General features: G+C 34.6%; 1 protein-coding gene across 2 annotated transcripts in view; it reads right to left on the bottom strand.

The window, feature by feature from the left end:
- The window catches only part of LOC129729839 (neurobeachin-like protein 1), a 108,003-nt gene that overhangs the window by 28,526 nt on the left and 62,553 nt on the right, over positions 1-16,924 (bottom strand). The gene's annotated exons all lie outside the window — the stretch shown is intronic.

Here is a 16,924-nt window from a genome sequence, read left to right as displayed (position 1 = left end):
TCCCACCACGTGTACTGCCAGTAAGAAGACTAGAGTAGGAAGCATTGGGGTTAAGCTGGCATTGAGAGTTTTCAGCAGCCGGGGATTTCAAACTAATCAGGAAACTAATGTACAATTTCAATGCGTTTCATTTAGTGCAGTTTTAACAGTCGTAGAACATTGAACTAATTAGAAATAACAATTTATTAAAAATAACATTTTGTTGGATGTCACATGGATAATACAAACAGTACATAAAAACAGTACGAAGCAATATTTTCCAATTTCCCAAAATAATTACCGGTTCACGAAAATACTCTTTTATTCCGATTCAAAAGAAAAGGACAGCAAAACTGTTTAAAGTGATATAGTATCATGAATTCATAATGTTTACGAAATATAAATGAAAAAAAAAGTTCAGTTATACAGCTCCATGTCTTCAAAAAACATTTACTTAATATAGACAACAAATATTTAAAATGTAAATAAAATGACAATATGAAAAACGTTGTTTGAATCACTTTACTTGCTGTCAAACAGTAAAATGGATAATATCAATCCAACATGTCCATGAATCTATGGTTCCTACTAAAGAATTCCAAAATTATTAAAAAGTTTTTTTTTCAATTTTCTTAGTCTAAATGCAAAACAGCTTTAAAACGGATATATTAAGAAAGTTATTCAATGTGCGTGTACATACAAGGTTTTGTATGTACTATCTGGGAGTCAGCATCAGCAAAGAAAAGTACTTAAGCCTGTGTGATCAATTCAAGCCAAAAAGATGCTGAGCAATAATACTTCCACAATTCCGAAATAAATACCGCACCAACTCGACTGGGAGACTGGCAGTACCTTCTCAGAATTTGAAACAACTTTGAGGGTATGCTTACCTTACTAGACTAGGGCTAAGCAACTTAGCAGCCTATTTTTTCGAATTTTTTTTAGAATAACATTTATGGGAGCTCCGTGGGTTCGAATCTTAGTAGAATCAGGACATCTGGTTGTCAAACGACTTTAGCATGGGTTTATTCGAAGGCTTTCCAACACGTACCCTTCCTTCAATCTGGATTCTACAGTACCTCTGTTGACTCTCCCTTTGACACATTCCAGCGTAACGCGACACCATGAGTAACCGACTTTGGCGTATGCTTTAGCCTGGATATTGAAAATCTCGCTGAACATGTGAAAAGGGCCCATGTGCCATATGTTTACATAGCCACAATTTCACGTTTTTCAATGAATACAAGCTTAAACTACCCATACAAATAAGATTGTTTGATTGATAGTAAATTCTTTTATCAATAAAGCTTCTACTACTTTAAAAAATGTAACTTTTCAATCCCTGGACCGATTTTAGCAAAAAATGCAGGCATTTGTTAAGGCTTTCAAGAAAATATACCAAACGTACTTGAAGTAAGAAAAGATATGTTAAAAACAAGAATGCATCCATTTTTTGGGGTTCTGTGGGTTGTGTGTTGAAATATTAGGTAGTGTCGTGACCATTAGGTATTGAGTGTGTTCGGTAGGAATATTGTTAATTTATATTGCACCTAGGGTTTGATGAGCTTCAATAAATGTTGAAAAGGTATTAATCAGCAACTCTCCAAGGAACAAGGTGGAGTGGAATTAGCCTGGTTGTTTTCGTCTTTCCGAGTTTTTTAGCATTGAAGACCAAAGAGATCCCATCGTTTGACATTTTCTCAGAAAGCTCATACAATTTTACATAAAATATGAAGTTTTGAAGGATGTGTGCGTTTTAATTTCGGAGATAGATTTTTTTTTTGTAATAAAAAGTCATGATTTTTATTTAAATTTTGTCCCATAATTATGGTCCCTAGAATTGAAATATTATATTTGAATTACTCTAACTTCAAACCTGCTCATTCGTTTTTCAATCTTGATGCATTAAAACAAAGGTAAATAAAAAGTTTTTTTTATTAAAAACAGAAAGCGAAGGCAAGTATTGTTGGCTTTATATTCAACAGGACAGCACAGAAGCGCAATGAGATTGAAAGTATAACTTGAAGCCATATCTATCGAATATGTTTATAAAAAGTAAGTATTTTATTATTGATGTATTTTTCGTAAAATACATGGATGTAAAAAGCAGTATTTACGCCAAAAAGCAAAGGAAGACTAGAAACTATACCAAGCAATTAAGTCAACTGCTTAAGAATCAGCGTAAGTCTATTTGAGGTTTAAATAGTCAAATACACTGTATTACACCACCGTTGAAATTATTGAAATTAATTAATCACGTTTTTATAATTAATTTTAGTTTTCAAGCACAAAAGACATTTATACATTTTTATTATAATCTGAAAACCATCAATTCCCCATTGAGTTTCATTGGCATTGAATATGTATTGATCTAGTTCCATTGAAAAGCAAATTCCCCACTTCTAGGTGGATTTAATTTATTACAGATGACTATTATACATCAAGATTCCATGTTGTATTATCAATATACACTGATAAAAGCTCAAAAACTTCTCGTTTTCGATAACTTCTTAAAAACACATAAAATTTTCGTAACGCGACACCATTACTTTGGCCCTATTGTAACTTTGACTAGAATGCACCAATTTCACATACCAGCATATGCTAAGAGAGGTCTCATAGAGTGCTAATGATTTTTTTTTATCATTTAATCAAGTTTTGCATGTCAAATCAAATGAAACAAACGTTTTCCGTGAAGTTCAATACATCCTTTTCACCCACACAATAGTTCTGGATTGAAAATGCAGTTTGAAATTTCGATGTCTTGGCGTAGAAGAGCGTGGAATGTGTCTTCTAACAAAAATAAGTCCCCATTATAATAAAACTGGTGTGAGCAACGTATGAAAGTTCTCTCCAGGGAATTGTAATTAGGCAATATTGTTAGGATGGACAGAGGCTCGGTATAGTAGAGCAGTAACTTGAAACGGGAAGGTAAAACTTACATACAAGCACGGATATGAATGATAAGCGTTGAATAGTGATATGAAGTGCGGAGTACAGAAAACACCTGGGCAATATCATCAAGATCAATAGATCTAATCTCTGGTTGCAGTGATGAGTCCATACAATACATATAAATTAAGCCTAAGATGCGTTGGGATCGTCACGATTGAATCATATTCGTCTTTTTTACATCACTGATTTATAAATAAATCAGCATATCTAAATAATGACCAGGGTTAAAAAAAGTGACAAGTGGTGTTATGAAGTACCGTGGAATGGCTAAAAGAGTATAAATTAACTACAAACTTCAATAAAAAAATACCAGAATTAATCCACCTAGCGGTGAGAACCAGCCTTTCTCATTCGAAATAATTATTTGTTAGTATAAATTTACATGAACACTCCGATTTTTAGAAAACATGCTTTAACAACTTAATTTTCATATACAAAAATAATTTATCTGGCAACACTTCCGGCCAAAAGTCATATTTTTCCTGGATTCCTTGGTTTATGTTCTTCAAAAATTATCTAGCAGTATTTTTCGGACATCATACGTTTATGAATTGTAAGAAAAAGAAAAAGAGATTTTGAACAAAAAAGGCGTGACTTTGCAATAAACAGGGGGGTCCCATAGAGCGGGAGATATTCCAATTGACGCCAAATTTGGGATTTTTTCAAAATGAAAGTAGATGAATAATTCTCCCAACTTTGAGCAAAATCTGTGATGGTCGTGTCCAAGTTTGTGCTTTCTCGTGGTCACCTCGTATGGAATGACCCATATGTTTCAAATATATGACGCGAATTTTTCGTGGTGATAATCGAAACGTCACTAAGTGTTGCCACTCATGTGAAAAATTTTGAGGATTTATACAGAGACGTATTTTCAAGGCAGCCAGTTTTGTAATAATTGATTACGTAGTTTCTGAGATAATGAAGTTTTGTGATTTTCATATTTTTAAACATAGTGCCTAAACTAAAGGGACGATTACAATGCAATTCAAAAGCATCATATGGGGCCACTAGACCTATAATTTGCAACTGATTTCGTGAAAATCGGTTCAGCCATCGCTGGGAAAGTGAGTGAGTAAAGGCAGTCTTTGGTATATTTTTCTTTTTAAAGCATGATTTCACATTTTATAAATGACGGACAAATTTGCTAACAGATTGCAACAAAATTCAATAGCAACCTATGGGGCCACTAGACCTTTCAGTCGACACTAATTTTGTGAACATCGGTCCAGCCATCTCTGAGAAAAATGAGTGAGTTTAAACAGCCTCTGAAAAACGTTTCTTTGCATAACTTTCGAACCACATGTTTAATCATTGACAAATTCATAAGTTAAGGGTTTTCGAGATAGCCCGTTCGTTTGACCCCAGTTTTGTTGAAATCGGTTGTGTAGTTTCTGAGATAATGAACTTTCGTGATTTTTACATTTTGATACATAACCTCTAAACTAAAAATCCGATTACAATGAAACTCAATAGAAACCTATGGGTCTGCTAGACCTTTCATTTGCAATTATTTTTATGAAAATCGGTCAAGCCATCTCTGAGAAAAGTGAGTGAGAAAAGAAAGTTACACATATACACATACACACAAACATACATACATACAGAAAATGCTCAGTTCGTCGAGATGTATATGACATTCTGCCCTCTGGACTACTTTTATACTTCTGGTTTTGCCAGTGATTGCTATACCTTTCTAGTAGGGTTGTCGATATTAAACCTAGAATATCGATATTCGTTTTATCGATATTAAAAGCAGCATCGATATTGAAATCGATATTACGTACTGATATCGATATTTATCGATATTTTCCCTTATATATTTTATATTTGGTTTTCAGTTAGGCCTGAAACAAGCTGAACGCCAACGTGAGCGATCGGGCGAGATTCTTGTCGAAGGTTAATAAACAGCCGTGAGTAGAGTTGTTCATTAACCTACGGAAAGAATCTCACCCGATCGGTCGCGTTGGCGTTCAGCATTTTTCATGCCTTAGTATTGAATATTCCGGCGAAGTGTTTGCTATTTCATCTCGTCCGTTAGGACATCGGGCCGATTGCTGATCGCTTTACGCAAGGTGCATTTTTCAATCAGATTAAACCGACGTTTCATGAGCCGAGTCTCCTAATCGTCACTGATCCATTGACTAATCACCAGCCAGTTACTGAAGCATCCTACCTGAACATTCATGTTATCGCTTATGTAACACCGATTCTTTACTGAAACACCAAGGCATCGCATTTGATCGGTTTAATGTGGTGGTTATTGCCCCGAGAAGTTCCACACCCAAATATCTGGAAATCCGCTCTAGACATGCTGTCAATAAAAATGAAAATATGGCAACCATATTTCTGTCGAACTGCTTACATTTTCCATCTACCACTTATTGATTCTAGTACCAACAAAGTTTAGTTTGCTCTAAAATAGCTGAAATAGAGTAAACGTCCTTTAATTGCTATTGACCTATTTTCGAATAAATATATTTATCAATGGAGAAACCAAGCCTTAACGTTTGTTTTCAGTATAATGTGCACTTTCAATGAATATCTTATATTGTGCACAGTAAAAAATTCTGAATATTACACGTCACGTAAAATATTTTCCCATTTAAATTTTAGCTGTTCTGACGTAAACCATGGTTTTGTTTGAAAATTATGTGCAATTCCATTAAAATTTCTGTTGATTCTGAAGCAAACCACGATTTAATTTGAAAATTATGTACAATATCATTTAAAGTAGCGTGGAATATTATGGAATTTTCTATCATAAGCGATGGAGGCAATTCTTTACATGCGATTCGACATAAAGTTTTCTTACTGTGTGTGTAAGCATTTTAAATTTAATTTTGATGCCATGATGAATTTATCAGGGTGGCGACTCAATTTCCATAAATAAATTTCCTGATTTTCCCCTGATGTTTCAATGTTTCAAATGACTGTTCAAACTTATTTTAAACTGATTAAAGTTACGACTGTCATAGGTTTTTACACCTAAATATCAAAAGTCAAAACTAAAAAGGATCAGACTTAAACGGGTTCCTGCTAAAATTTCCACCAGTAATTGTAAGTAAGATTAGCTTCGCTTTTGCTAACTTGAATCTTGAACAAATTTTTTTTTTTGTTGAGAAACACGTCCAGTTTGATAAAATTGAAAATAAAAATTACACTGATCGAAAAAAGTGAAACAAAGTTGTCCTTCAGCTCGAATAAGTACCCTAGAAATATTATAGCTTCTTAACCTGCTCATTTTCATGCTCCAATGCAAATGCAGAAGTGCGTCAAAAGACCGCAAAGTAATTGTTCGCCGTGTTCGTCGTTTTCCGTTTACTTACGGGAAAATTTTTTTGAAGTCTCTGAAGACTTGAGGCATTTCCGAAACATCTGAGGCACCAAAATTCACAGGAACAGTGTTATCGATTAACTATCTTGAGAAACACCTGCTTTGACAAGAATGTCAATCAGACTTGGAATTCTGGTTGGATCAGTTGAATAATTGTTTTTTTTTTACATTTTTTACATTTTCAATAATTTGGCGAAATATTCATTTTGAAACAATTCCTGAGAATTTCTCAAGAACTTCATTTGAAATGTTTAAACTCCCATCGTGACGAGGTGCTTTCATATTTTTGAAAATTTTAATGATAGATTTAATCTAATTTAAGTTAGTTTCAATTAATTCTGCTTGTAAAAATTCCGGGGTAGAAATTTGATAACAATAACCCACTACTCACTCATTATATTTCGAGCTATGAACACACTCAAACTACTGAGCAAGTCTTCGAATTTTCTGTTAATTGGTTGCAAGGAAGTAATCATCATTTTTAATTACTGGAATATGACAATGGCGATGGTGAAGCTTGCTCAGGCGATGTTAGAAGATGCGTTAATAGTTTGGAGGCAATTGCCAGAAACCGAAGAAAAAAATCTCGTCTAACCACTGGTTTTTATATAAAAACGTAGTAATTACTATAAAATTCGCGCACTACTTGATGACATGTTAGTACCTATTTAGATACTTTTCAAAAAAATTAATCACTATTTAATGACATCCTGGTCACTAAAGTCACTACAGTTGCATTGTCTAACCGTTATGAACCCTGTACAAGGTATCATCAGTGCTACAATGCTCTAATCCATTCCCGCGGGAATTAAACTAAAATTTAAACTTCAATTGCAGTTTAACAAATAAACTTGAAATTTTGAACGATGGAACTATTTAAAACGGTTGGAGAACAAACCGACATGTTACTATAGAGTTTATGCAAAGTGTGCATGTTGCTGAGTAAGAAGAGTTTGAAGGTCATTTATCGAGGAAAACCCTGTCACTCCGAGCCTCGGTGATGGGGTTAAAAAAAGCCTATGCTAAAATGGATGGGCCTAGAAAATTACTTTCCAGGAATATTCTTTTACCTGGAACAAATTTTTTATTGAGTGTTGTTGCAGGGTTGCTGGTGACCGTCTACATCAAATGCATTGAAATAAATCCAATTCAGAAATCAGTCCGTAAAAAATCCCAAGGCTTTAAAATTTTCCCTGATGACTTTTTAAATTCCCTTAAATTTCCCTGATCGAAAAACTAAATCCCTGATATTCCCTGATTCTCTCGGTTTTTCCCGGTAGTCGCCACCCTAATTTATGATTGGTAGGCGAAATTTTGACGTTAGCACTCCCCTGATGGCAACCCAGAATATCGGACAGCAATATTGAGTCGCAATATCGAAATATCGATAATATCAGATGCCCCAATATCGGTTACAAATATCGATATTGCGATGAGTAAATATTCATAATATCAAATATCGATAAAATATCAGCAACCCTACTTTCTAGGAGAAAGGCAAAAATCTGTCGACGGCATGTGTAGACATTTAACATTTATTTTCGATCAAAAAACTAACAACATAATAAATGTATGTTGCTTATTTTTATTCTACCCTAGCATACCTTAGTGGTTGACATACAGCCTCCAGCGACCGGCTGCCATACAACGGGTTCTGTGTCTACAAACGAGATCAATTGCATTAAATTGCACTCGTCTACTACGCGGACATTTTTTACTGGTGGCCACAAGTTACCTGTTCGGCTATGAATGAAAATACTGGCCCCCGGAGGCTGGGGTGTACTTTGCAGAGGTTGGATGGCAACCGAGTGGACACTGAACAGCTGATAGGTTTCAGAGTTCAATTTACTCTCCCTGGTTGATTGCTGCAATTTTGAACTGCCGCGCGCAGGTAAACTCAGTCTTGAGACTAAAAAGGGTTTCAGACTGGTCTTTATGTTAAGCGCATATGGCGGTTTAGTTAGAGAAAACAAACCGAAAGAGTAATCAGCTTGCTACGAACTAGTTTAATTAAATCACGATCCCCTCATTCTAGATAATAGTTCAATGGAGTAAACATAGAAGCATATGCGTGGACTCAAACTGACTAACGTGTTTAATAAATCATGAAACAAATCGTATCGATTGCATACTACAAATAAACGCGTATACCTGTATTTTAGAGTAAGAGAGCTACGAGGATTGTTATTATCTCTGACAAGCCAACTGAGTAGTTTGCTGAGAGCTTAATGGTTGCGACATTACGTACGATGGAGAATGATCTAGTTCTGACTAATTGAATTACAAATCGCGTAAATATGTCCCTTTCGTTGGCAATAAAATAAACTAGTGTTGAATTGACTAGTAGAATATTATTATGCGTTATGTTTTCAGTTAAGTAGTTGTTATACATAAATTAAATAATTCTGAGATCTGCCAAAAGTCATTTCCAATTGTCAAAACTATGAAAATTGAGCTCGTTTTGACATATCGTCGATTCCGTGTAACGCTGGTGCAGCTCAAAATAAGATAGATAGAAATCGTCGCAAAGCACGAATTGTTAATATATGTATATCAAAATAATTCTAATTAAGCTGTTAACCTCAACCGTATATAAATAAAGTATCGATTTGGTCATTACTTTATAAGCCTGAATTACTTTGTAGCATCACGTAAACCAGACCTTTGCTAACGGTACGTGGTTTTTACCTATTCCGGTAAAATTTCGTCACTCTGATCGAGATACAAGCCTGCTCTGCGAGTGTAAAAAACGATGAACGCTTTAATTAACCATTCACTAGTGCTATTGCCTTTTGAAGCTAGTTGACTCTTGGGACCGGCGCAAGTGGCTGAGAACGTCTGACCATGCCCACCTTTTAATTGGATTCAATGACTTTAAACTTGCTTCGTTCTTGGATCTTGGTTGGCCACAGAGTATTGGGCTAGATTAGATATGCACAAGAATCAAAATATTTCAAATTATTCACTGTAAACAGTTTCTGGTAATTTTACAATAATTACAAAAAATATACAATCACTGTATTGCAACTGACAAAGCATAAACTGCTGGAAAATACGGGGTTAAAAACTATTTTATATTATTTTTACAGTTTGCTAAAGAAATATAGTGCCATGATTATGATTAGTGACCATGGAGGGTCTCACTAACGGAAATTCTGTGACTTGTCATGTCATCGCACTCATCAGAAAGTTTTCCACACACCTGCAATTATTGTTGCAATCATTTCGAAATAAGCAGTAATTATTTGTTACATTATATGATAACTTTTTGTGTAATTCTACTTTACACTTGAGCAAAAGTATAATCATCCATCAACAAAAAGTGGAGAGTGGCCATACTCACAAATACGATGATGGTATCATGAAGAGAATTAAAGATTTCAAGATATTTTATAATTAGGACAGATTATCATGACATGCAAGAAACTCTATTTACTTTCGTCTTTTGGCATTGACTTAAATAATATAAAGGTTCGCAATAGACATTATCCTGAAAAATCTCTCATTTTTGTCGCAGGTTTACCAAGAAAGGACCCTCTAGCGATGGTTAGGAAATTCACATTGGTGCCTCTAAAATCAATTTAACATCTCGTATACCGCCGTACTACGCATATTTGTTCCATGTTCTTTTTATATTATACGTGAATGACATTTCCTTTCTTCTTAAATCAATACAAGTGCTTGTACATGCTGACGACATGAAGCTCTTTATAGAAATAATCAATGCAGAAGACTTTGAAACATTCCAGAATAAATAAAATTAATGTATTCTACATGTGGTGCAACAAAATAGACTTTTGTTGCACCACATGTAGAATACATTAATTTTATTTTACAACTCAACATTAGAAAAATGCAATTCAATAGCCTTTAGCAAAAAAACAGTAACACCACCAACAGACATTTTCTTAGGAAACCAACCAGTAGAAAAATGCAAAATCGTAAGGGACCTAAGCGTAGTCTTAGACACCAAACTTACATACATAGAACATTATAACACAATAATCAACAAAGCAAATAGTATACTGGGCTTTATAAAACGCTTCGATCATAAGTTTCAAGACCCATATTTTTTTTTCTTTTTTTTCTGTGTGGACTCATCACTGCGACCAGAGATTAATCTATTGTGATTTTGCCCAGGTGTTTTCTGTACTCCGCACTTCATATTATTGGCATTATCACTATTGAAGTGATACGCTTATCTTTCATATCCGTGCTTGTGTGTAAGTTTTTACCTTTCCGTTTCAAGCTTACTACTCTACTATACCGAGCCTCTGTCCATCCTAAAAATATCGCCTAATTACAATTCCCTGGAGAGAACTTTCATACGTTACTCACACCAGTTTTATTATAACAGGGACTTATTTTTGTTAGAAGGAGAGTCAACAGAGGTACTGTAGAATTCAGATTGAAGGAAGGGTACGTGGTGGGGAGCCCCGAGAATAAACCCATGCTAAAGTCCTTTGACAACCAAATGGCCTGATTCTACTAAGATTCGAACCCACGACCACCCGCTTACCAAGGCGGACTCTGTAACCTTGCGGCTACGGAGCTCTCCTTCAAGACCCATATACAATCAGACTATTATATATTACATACGCCCGACCAATTCTGGAATATTGTAGCATTGTATGGAATCCCTATATTGTCACACATGAAGAACGCATTGAATCTGTTCAAAAACATTTTCTTTTGTACGCGCTTCGTAAGCTAGGTAGATTGGACAGCATTTTCCTTACCATCATATGGAGCACGCTGCATGCCTATAGACACACACGCACTTGAAGAACGCCGTGAACTTTCAATACTTTATTTTATCAACAACATTATTTCTCAACGCGTGCAATCTACTAAATTATTATCACAACTACATTTTTATGCACCAAGTCGTCAATTAAGAGCTCGTTAAATATTTTCGGAAAACTCTCACAGAACTAACTACTCAAAAAATGGCCCAATAAACCGCATGCTGCGTCACTATAATCAGCACTGCGAAAATATCGACATCACTATGGGCAGAAATCAAATAAAAAAAACGACTAACTACTGGAAATAATGTATAGAATATAAGAAAACATTGTATTATTATAACTGTAGTCTACATTTGCTTGACGAAATAAATAAATATACTGTTTTAAATAAATCTAGGGTAGGGAACATATTCTAAGCAGCTTTAGGAACCGCCTGTGTATTGAGATAAAATAGTCGAAATGTGTAGGGTGAAATTCGAACAGAAGTATATCAATCTGTTCTCTATCTTTTTCTCTGTCAGAAATTGTTTTTAGATTGTAAAACTAAGTTAGCAAACTTTAAGAATAATCAATTAAAGTTACCAATCGAGGGACACTATTCCAATTACCCCGAACCTATTTCAAGCAGTTCCCATCTGTTTTGCAGGCGTTTTTTTCAGCACGTTTCCATCATTGAATTTGTCGATATTGATCAAAATCCAGGAGTTTAAGGCTTGCTTTCTTCGACTGATTAAAATAGGCGCCACTGCTTAAGCCGTTCCCTACCCTAGTTGAATGTTCGATTTGACTCATTTTCCCATAAAAAAACTCACTGGGACAATAATGCCGGAAAATTTGCTTGTTAAGCTATGCACAGAAGGGCAGTCAATCTATGTTATATTCAAGTGGTTAATCTGTAACTCATAATGACAACGTTCCTAAAAATATTTGTTTAGAAGATATGTCATATTTACATAAAAAAATTTTAATGCAAAATTAAACTATCCACTAATTTCTTATAATATTCAGATCATGAACACAAATAAAAACAAATTTGTAGTGTATAAATTCAGGCTATTTTTAACATTTTCAATTTTGATTTTTTTGTATAAATTGTTTGAATTTGATTATTTAAATTATTGTTTAAAAGCGGAACATTTTCATAAAATATGTCCTTATTTCAATATTCATTTCAATTGTAACAATATTTGGCTGCAGCTTTGCACAGATGTTTTTAAAAAGAGATGTTCCTATCAAAAATGGTATATAATTTTAGATCCAAAACAGTTTGATGTCTTCGGCAAAGTTGTAGACAGTAATGAAAAATGCCACAAAAAACGGGCAACCAATTTAATTAACCAATTTTGGAATTTTCTTTTGCCATTTTTTTCAAAAAAAAAAAAATTTTTTTAGAGTGTATATTTTTTTTGGAAAGACAAAACTATTATCTACAACAGCATTAAGTGACACTTTTACTGGGTGGCGAACAAGTTTGCAAAATAAATTCCCTGATTTCCTTGAAAAATAGCATTAATAACCCTGACATTTTTCAGCATTCAGCAGAAAAAGCGCCACGTAGATGAACGCAACTGTGAAATCCAAGTGAAAAAAGTATTCAATATGATATGAAACCAAACAGTAGATGCCCCGTATTAGCCCCTTATGTTGAAATAAAAAAAATCTGTTTGAGTCTTAACGAGCCGTCTAAAAATGAATAGCGTCTCGTGTGAAAGGTTGTTTTTCAGTTTTCGAAAAATAAATTCCCTGATTTATCTTGATTTCCCAGCATAATCCAGTTTTTCGTCATCCTGTTTTTAACTTATTGTGAAATTATTTGTGAAATCGCCTTATTAGTTCCATGTTGTATGAAACACTATTGAAACGTTTCATCTAAACAAAACATATATAAACATATTTTTGAGCTAAAATTACTTGAAAATATCCATCTTCAAATCACATATACAAAAATAAGTTTTGGTGAAATTTTTTTTCTTGCCGTCGAAAAATACTGAGTTTCTGAAACCATGAGCGTTTTTTTTTAATTTAATCGAGGATTCGCTTGGCCAGATTTCAGATGTAAGGCTCACCTCAGGTCGAATCATTCTGAGGAAGATTTTTATATAACAGAGAAACATTGGGTACAAACGGCAGTCATACACACAAAAGTTGAATGGTGCCCAACCATACCAATATTGTGCGGAATAAGCGAAACTTTTGATAAGAATCAAACCTTGATAACGAAAGCGTGTTGGACATAACACAAATTATACTCTAAATTTTTGCATTTAACTACCCAAGTAACAATTTAAGTCGTATTGCATTCTTTTAGCGGTTTTCATGACCAATTTCGCAAAATTGCTGTTAAAACTAGAAATACTATCAGAACCTCCTGATAACCGCTATAAGTTTGCTTTACAGCCAGGTGGCCCAGCCTTGCCAAGCTTATTGAAGCAATTATAAGAATGGCAATAAAACTGCTTTAAAACCACATGGAAATAGTACCGCATACTATAAGCAGCTGGCATTACCTCTTTAAGAGCTCAATAAGTTTGCTTGCATTATTGCGCTCTGCTACTTGCCACAATAAGTCCAATTCAACTTTTCATTGCTTGACAGCAACCGTAATAAGTTGATTTGTTGTGCCGTTCCTGCACAAACACCAGAACATCACGCCCCTTTTTTTAATAAGGAAATCCCTCGTCGCGGGAGAAATGTTTCATCTGTGTTGGTTATCATCGTGCAATCGATTTTATTTGATGGTGATATTGTAGAAAGATAAGGAATAAAGAGGGGTTTTTGGTAGGTTTTGTAGCTCTCAAGCATATGCGCATAAAATCTTGTCGTGCATTTTGAGAACATAGGCGCTGAAAATTTATGCCCCATCAAAATAGTACGGGTTTACAAAAATGATTTCATTGTTAGCAAAAATGAATTTGATTGTTTCAGCTCAGTTTTTCAAAAAAAAAATCCAGCCGTGTTCTTTAACAAAGAGATAGATCAAAATTAACTTTGGATGTTCAATATATTTGTTAGTCAGACGACGATTCGATTTTCGTTTCAAGATCATAAAAAGTTTCAAAAATATCAATATGGCGCTGTTGGTAATTAGTTGGTATCAATCGTAGCCGCAATAAGCCTAGTTCAATGATATATATGTTGTAAGGTGCGGCAAAGGTTGGATGCCTGTATTATTAGAGATAAATATAGTAAGTCCCTGGGGCCTAGACAACTTTATTTTTATGGAAGATCTGACATCATACCGACAATAATGAGGAATCAACGAGCTTTGATATAAATAGAGAGGTGCACGAAAAAAGCAACGATACATACTTAGTTTAATTGAATATTGAATATATTTCGAAATATATCAATAGTGTCTTGCCCCTACCTTATTTTTAAGGACGCATAATTTAACGACATAGGAAATTATTTTAAACCGAAACAAGACAAAACTGGTGATAAAATTTAAAAAAAAAACTACTACCGAACAGTACTAAGTACTAATACTAAGTTTGCCGTGTTACTTTATTAGATTTTTGGAGTTCTACGTCATCAATGTTCACAAATGCGCTGCAAGAAGCTCTAAAGCATTGTACACACATCTTACGGAGACTGCGACAGAATTCTGCATCACACTAAACCAACTAAGCCGCTTTATATCATTGCCAGCACATACAGTTTGACAGGTTAAAACTGGGTACTTATTACAATTTTATGAGATATTTTTCATAGCGAACTAGTAGTTTTTTAGATTTTGAATGACCGCAATAAAACTGGTTTCTATGTTTTATGACAGCAAGCTGGAGTGGTTTTATGGGGCAATAGGTAGTAATAATGAAACCAATAATAAAGCAAAATCGCATTGACTCTTGTCGGTTTTATTTTAAGTTTTATTAGAGTTTTATTGACAGCTATCAGTGTTCATTACGACTTGCTATTTTTGGCAACGGGTTTAACCACCATAAACCGGTGGTAATATTCGTTGCTGTGATAAAACCGTTAGAAAACCAAGTAGCTATAGAATTGTTACTTGGGTATGACTCAGGTTTTATTCATATGCATTAATCTAAAACAGATTACTGGCCCCAGTGTCAATAAATTCTGAGACAATAAGGCTTCCTATTGGATGTTTCGGTTGCTGACGGTGTTTAGAGATGGGCAAGTGGTGCACGGCGCAGCGGCTCACGAGAATAAACAATAATTTATTGAGCGCGGTAAAATTGATCGTTCGCCCGAAACCGAAGTTTACCAAAGTATCACGATTTTTATGTATACGAAACTTCAATTTTTAAAGGCCAAATTACAATCGTTTTGCGCCACCCCATAATAGATTCGACTGTACTGAATTTCTATCTAGGGTGTTTTTTCGGACATTTTTTATAAAATTTTTCAAAATGACCATTTTGGTTGGCATCTTAGTAGTTGTGAATGATTCGTGTAGTAATCGCTTGAATGCCGCCATTGGAGTACCTCAAGGTAGCTACTTGGGGCCTCCAGTTTTCTTGGTCTATGTCAATGACCCGCCAATAAGTGGACTGCATGGAATACCACGTCGCACAGTGCGTTGAATGTAGGGTAAGACGGGACAAAAATCAAAACTACACGATATCGTCGATAAAAGATGTTGATGTAACAAAAAAAAATTGTTCGCTACCTTCAAAGCTACTAAATGCATTAGGGTCTTATGTGATTCACTAAATCACAAAACTGTTCCAAACGCCAACGCACTCATCCGATATCAGAAACCGTTAATCTCTTGTAAAAGTGTACATTGTAACGGTTTCTATGTTTTACTTACTTTTACATAATTGCAAAAAAGACTTAAGCGCAATTAAAACGAAAAAAAAAGATTATTTTAGGTATTCTTTTAGATATTCTTTTATGTATTATTTTTATCATTTTTTTATATATTTTAATTACCAGAGTAATAAACAATTTTAAAATTTTTCATGATGCATATTATATCATCAAGGCAAGTTTTAAGTCATCTTCAGACGAATTGGAATAGTTGTTCGAAACGGTAGCAGCAAATACTAGTTCTTCTGGGGTGTTTTTTAACGAGCTCTGCAACTCGCCGTTTTTTAATTCTGGTGAGCAGCTTTCAAAAAAGTTTCTGAGGATGCCCACGAGAAGAAATGTGGTTTTATTCATAATTATTATTCTTACCGGATCGAGGAAGAGCAAGCGGTGACTCCAACCAAATTTCATGAAATACTTTTTTGTTCTATTGCATTTCTTCCATTTCGAATAATATACAGCAAAAAAATGTGTAATTTTTGCCTTTCTCCTAGAAAGGTATAGCAATAACTTGCAAAACCGAAAGTATAAAAGTGCTCCAAAGGGCCGAATGGCATACATCACTCGACTCAGCTCGACGAGCTGAGCATTTTCTGTATGTGTGTGTGTGTATGTGTGTGTGTGTGTGTGTGTGTGTGTGTGTATGTGCAGATTTTTATTCTCACTCACTTTTCTCAGAGATGGCTGGACCGATTTTCATGAAATTAATTGCAAATGAAAGGTCTTATTGCCCCATAAGACCCAATTGAATTTTATTGCAATCGGATTTTTAGTTTATAGGTTATGTTTAAAAATGTGAAAATCATGAAACAGCAATATCTCAGAAACTACACAACCGATTTGAACAATATTGGTCTCAAAAGAACGGGCTACCAAGAAAACCCTTAAGTTTTGAATTTCATAAAGATTGAACTTGTGGTTCAAGAGTTATGAAAAGAAACGTGTTCTGAAGACTGTTAATCTCACTCATGTTTCTCAGAGATGGCTGTACCGATTTTCATAAAATCAGTGTCAAATGGAAGGTCTAATTGCCCCATAAGACCCTATTGATTACAAATAGCAAACTTCATAACAATTTGTTATGTGGCTCAAAAGTTATGGAAAGAAAAGAAATACAAAGGCTATTTAA

The sequence above is a fragment of the Wyeomyia smithii genome, chromosome 3 (genome assembly GCF_029784165.1).
Source record: "Wyeomyia smithii strain HCP4-BCI-WySm-NY-G18 chromosome 3, ASM2978416v1, whole genome shotgun sequence".
Taxonomy (NCBI): domain Eukaryota; kingdom Metazoa; phylum Arthropoda; class Insecta; order Diptera; family Culicidae; genus Wyeomyia; species Wyeomyia smithii.
This window is presented reverse-complemented; position numbering and strand designations above follow the sequence as displayed.